Here is a 6,000-nt window from a genome sequence, read left to right as displayed (position 1 = left end):
AAGTCTCCTCAGATGCTTAGCTGGGAGAGGGACTTCTCCAGATTCTTCTCCACAAAAGAGTGGCAGCAAGCATTAGCAAAAAATATAAGTGTATCCCATTGTGTTGGGGGGAGTACCGCGCTTTAAAAGTGCTTTAAATAACATAAATAAAATATATATATATGTAAATAAGTGCCAAAGTACTTCTTAAATAATATTAAAATTGATGTGTCTTAATGTATACAATAATACAATCCGATATAATTTATACAGTAAATATAATAGGTGATGAAATATTCATAAAAAAATATATAAATCTTATTGAAACCAACTATATCAATCCATTATACAGTGAAAAATTTATATAAAATTAAGATCGGTGACTTATTTAAATATAAAAAGTGCTCTAAATAAGTGATAACCAATAAAGTGCTAAAGTGTCCTTTTAAAATTATTTTTATAAATATATAATGTGATGAACACAATCTTCTTAATCCAAATTTCACATGCAGGTGCTTCGTGCGGTGTCCACTAGGTGTCCTAAGCGCTCACCTCACTGCTCCTTTAAAAGAGCCTTATGTTGTATTCCCCAGTATGCTGTTCCTTCCTCCTTATTGGCATATATGTACCATTATAAATCCTTGATTATATCTCCCTTGTAAATGCAGCTATCTTCCAGGGGATATAAGCGGTTCTTTGTATCTCCAAAAAAATCAAATTGGGCCCAACATAGTGAAGTACGTCACTATGTTGGGCCCAATTTGATTTTTTTGGAGATACAAAGAACCGCTTATATCCCCTGGAAGATAGCTGCATTTACAAGGGAGATATAATCAAGGATTTATAATGGTACATATATGCCAATAAGGAGGAAGGAACAGCATACTGGGGAATACAACATAAGGCTCTTTTAAAGGAGCAGTGAGGTGAGCGCTTAGGACACCTAGTGGACACCGCACGAAGCACCTGCATGTGAAATTTGGATTAAGAAGATTGTGTTCATCACATTATATATTTATAAAAATAATTTTAAAAGGACACTTTAGCACTTTATTGGTTATCACTTATTTAGAGCACTTTTTATATTTAAATAAGTCACCGATCTTAATTTTATATAAATTTTTCACTGTATAATGGATTGATATAGTTGGTTTCAATAAGATTTATATATTTTTTTATGAATATTTCATCACCTATTATATTTACTGTATAAATTATATCGGATTGTATTATTGTATACATTAAGACACATCAATTTTAATATTATTTAAGAAGTACTTTGGCACTTATTTACATATATATATATTTTATTTATGTTATTTAAAGCACTTTTAAAGCGCGGTACTCCCCCCAACTTTATTTATCTTTATTGTGTAGGTTACCAATTTTAGTACCTGCAGCATTAAAGGTGCCTATTTTGTAGACAACAATTAGAGAAGACAGCGCGAGAATTTCACCAACCCTCTGTATCCCATTGTGTACTTCACTGGGATATTGCGTTAAAATTACTATACAGCAGCTACCGCATAAACTATCTAAATGGCACTTTGATGTGTCTTCTCTGCGTTGGCGTCAATGTAGCAGTGTGGGCAAATTAATGCACATACTGTGAGCCTATAAATCCCTCAAGAGTTTCAGGAATTCAGTCTTCTCCTTTATCTCACAAGTCACTGGTGTATTGACAACTCCGACACCACACCTAGCTTTATTAGGTCTAACGATAAACACTTTCCCCATACAATATAAAACTATATTGTCTCACAATCTTATTGCAGCTAGATTGACTATAACTTCCTCACGGAAATCATCCAACGCTTTAAATGTATCAGAGGTCATTAGAGGGGTCAATTCCCATTATTACTACGAGAAATTTCTAGCAATCAAATAACCAAGGTCTGAAGTTCTTTCAAACCAAGTGGAGATTTTGGGATGAAATATTCAAACTCTCAGATGCATAAAAACTGAGCATTTCTTTGGTGCTGAGTGTACTGAAATTACTGTATTACCAAACCCATCACATATTAAAGCAGATAGTCCTTTTTACCTTTCTTATTTACTTGCTTTAGCTATCTTCAGATTAAACTTTTGTGTGCCTTTTATCAAGTTACCTTTCTTATCTTCTCACTGACATAAAAGGCATTAGTTGAATAGTAAGCTCTGTCCACTCAATGATCAAACAAACTCCGCAGACAAGGAAAGCCCAAAGCCTAGCAAGAGGTGGATAGGACACAGTAAACAGACAATCTGATGACAGTTTGTTATATTTTTCTTTATGTTCTATCCCTTCTCTTTTTACTTTTCTTTATGCATTTCTCTTTATGTCAATGTAGGGGTACCTGCGTGTATCTGGTATGAACATTTTGAATGAAAACTTTTGTTTGTACTTTATTAAAACCTCAATAAAAACTAATTGGAAAAAAATGATACAAATATTTAACAAAGATGGAACTGCAACCATCTCATACAGATGTCCAGGCCTTCCACGGATGTTAGCACCTCGACAGAAGCATCTTCCGATGAGGAGGATTGAAGAAAATCGCCATGCAAGTTTACTTAAGTTAGCTAAAGAAGTAGAAAGCCAAACTGGGGTAATTTTTCCCGTGACACAATACAGTGTACACTCCAGAGGAATGGCATGCATGGGTGTTGTTCACGAAGGAAGCCTCTCCTAAAGCCCATGCACAAAAAAGCCTGCTAAAATTTGCCAAAGCCCATGCTGAAAAAGAAGAAGACTTCTGGGACTCTGTACTCTGGAGTGATGAGACCAAAATAAATGTTTTTAGTACTGATGACTTCAAAATTGCATGGCGTCGCAAAAAAAAATGCATGGGGCCTACAGTGAATCATGGTGGTGGCAGTGTCCTTCTGTGGGGCTGCATGAGTGCTGCTGGTGTTGCGGAGCTGCATTTCATTGATAGTATCATGAATTCAAAAAGTTAACTGCTTTATATTGAAAGAGAAGATGCTACCATCACTCCGTGCCCTTGGCCATCGTGCACTTTTCCAACATGACAATCATCCAAAATACACATCTAAGGCCACTGTTGCATTTCTGAAGAAGAACAGGGTTAAATGATTCAGTGGCCAAGTATGTCTCCTGATCTGAACGCAGTCAAACACCTATGGGGAATTCTAGAGAGGCAAGTTGAGCATCACTCTCCATCCAGCATCCAGGCTCTAAAAGAGGTCATTCTTGAAGAATGGAAAAATATAGATGTTGCAATATGTCACCAACTTGTTCGTGCCATGCCTAGAATACTTGGTGCTGTCCTTACAAATCATGGAGGTCATACAAAATACTAGATGTGGTAGTTTTTGCTGTGGGGTGTAGTCAATTTTGCATCATCTAATTTGAGTAAAACTACAGATTTTGTAATCTAAGTTATATTATTAACCTTACTCCTATGTAATGAGCTAGAGCCAATGCTCTATAAAACTCAGTTTTGTCAAAATTTTGGAAATTGTTCTTGTATTCATTGTGATATTGATTAAAATCATACTTTTCAAATGGAGTGTACTCATTTATGCTGAGCACTATATATATGTGTGTGTGTGTATATATATACACAGTATCTCACAAAAGGGAGTACACCCCTCACATTTTTGTAAATATTTTATTATATCTTTTCATGTGACAACACTGAAGAAATTACGCTTTGCTACAAAGTAAAGTAGTGAGTATGCAGCTTGTATAACAGTGTAAATTTGCTGTCCCCTCAAAATAACTCAACACACAGCCATTAATGTCTAAAACACTGGCAACAAAAGTGAGTACACCCTTAAATGACAATGTCCAAATTGGGCCCAATTAGCCATTTTCCCTCCCCGGTGTCATGTGACTCGTTAGTGTTACAAGGTCTCAGGTGTGAATGGGGAGCAGGTGTGTTAAATTTGGTGTTATTGCTCTCACTCTCTCCTACTGGTCACTGGAAGTTCAACATGGCCCCTTATGACAAAGAACTCCTTGAGGATCTGAAAAAAAGAATTGTTGCTCTATATAAAGATGGCCTAGGCTATAAGAAGACTGCCAAGACCCTGAAACTGAGTTGCAGCACAGTGGTCTAGACCATACAGTGGTTAAACAGGACAGGTTCCACTCAGAACAGACCTCGCCATGGTAAACCAAAGAAGTTGAGTGCACGTGCTCAGTGTCATATACAAAGGTTGTCTTTAGGAAATAGACGTATGAGTGCTGCCAGCCTGTCAGTGCTCAGACCATACACCATACACTGCATCAAATTGGTCTCCATGGCTTTCGTCCCAGAAGAAAGCCTCTTCTAAAGATAAGCCTGCAAACAGTTTGCTGAAGACAAGCAGACTAAGGACATGGATTACTGGAACCATGCCTTGTGGTCTGATAAGACCAAGATACACTTATTTGGTTCAGATGGTGTCAAGCGTGTGTGGCGTCAACCAGGTGAGTAGTACAAAGACAAGTGTGTCTTGCCTATAGTCAAGCATGGTGGTGGGAGTGTCTTAGTCCGACACTGGGGAGCTACAGTTTTTTGAGGGAACCATGAATGCCAACATGTACTGTGACATACTGAAGCAGAGCATGATCCCCTCCCTTTGGGGACTGGGCCGCAGGGCAGTATTCCAACATGATATGGACCCCAAACACACCTCCAAGACCACTGCCTTGCTAAAGAAGCTAAAGGTAAAGGTGATGGACTGGCCAAGCATGTCTCCAGACCTAAACCCTATTGAGCATCTGTGGGGCATCCTCAAATGAAAGGTAGAGGAGCGCAAGGTCTCTAATATCCACCAGCTCCGTGATGTCGTCATGGAGGAGTGGAAGAGGACTCCAGTAGCAATCTGGGAAGCTCTGGTGAACTCCATGCCCAAGAGGGTTAAGGCAGTGCTGGAAAATAATAGTGGCCACACAAAATATTCCCTTTTGTGAGATACTGTATATATTATATAAATAACTTTTTTTTTTTATTACTGATCACATAATCTCTGATTTTTTTAGAGAGCTAGAGGTGGAGAAACAGCAGGCTACTGATCTTCCCAGGTGCACTAGGGATTTGTCAGCAGAAGTCTGACCATTGCAGGACAGGCAGCCTGTTCTCCCATCAAAGCCAGAAAACTGACATCTCTGGGAAGGATGTGCTCTCATGCCTAGCGTGGTCTGTTTGAAATATGAAAGCAGAGCAGAATCACCAGATATTTTACACAAAGGAAGCAATACAAAGAAAACAGGATAGTTTTTAAGTACATGGTACAACAGGTACATATCAGGAATATGAAATGCTGGAGTAATACAATTTAACTTTTTAAAGCCTATATGAGATTTCAGTGATTTTAAATGCATTGTGGGAAAATATTTTCTTTGCTTAGGTCTTCTTTCATTAATCCTGACTGTAGTGTATCAGTCATGTACTGTTATTAGTGCATCCGGCTGCTCTCTAAATCTCATGGGTGTCCATATTTATATTCCTGAGCTTTAAACCAATGCTTGCTACAAAGACAAAAGGTAAACCATCACAGAACATAATCAGGATTTAGGAAACTGTCTGCAAAAAGCATGCTAGAGATCCTGAATCTTGGATAAACAGATTATGTAAAACTAAGATTGATGTAAAGGAGTGGATTTTTAGAGTGTAACACCGCTACAACACATTCCACGTGCTTGCAGAGGTAGAATAATAATTTTAGGGCTTTCATTTTAGTATAACTCTGATTAATGGGCTGTAAAAGTATCTAATGCATTGCCTAGTTACAGTTGTGGGTATTTTATTTTTTCACTGTTTTGCAAGCCCACAGTTTTGAGCCTAGAAATATTTATTATTTATTAAGCTGACAAGTAACATCTAACCTGACTGTACATTAACATCCCCAAAGGTTGGAGAACAAAAGCCATTGCTGTCCAGAAATCCAAAATACAGTATACATACCAGTTTACCAACCATACAACCTTGACATATACACTCACCGGCCACTTTATTAGGTACACCTGTTTAATTGCTTAGTAACACAAATTACTAATCAGCCAATCACATAGCAGCAACTCAATGCATT

The sequence above is a fragment of the Pelophylax lessonae genome, assembly GCF_965119305.1.
Source record: "Pelophylax lessonae genome assembly, chromosome: 1".
Classification (NCBI taxonomy): Eukaryota; Metazoa; Chordata; class Amphibia; order Anura; family Ranidae; genus Pelophylax; species Pelophylax lessonae.
The sequence above is the reverse complement of the archived record's forward strand: the minus strand, read 5'-3'. Positions refer to the sequence as shown.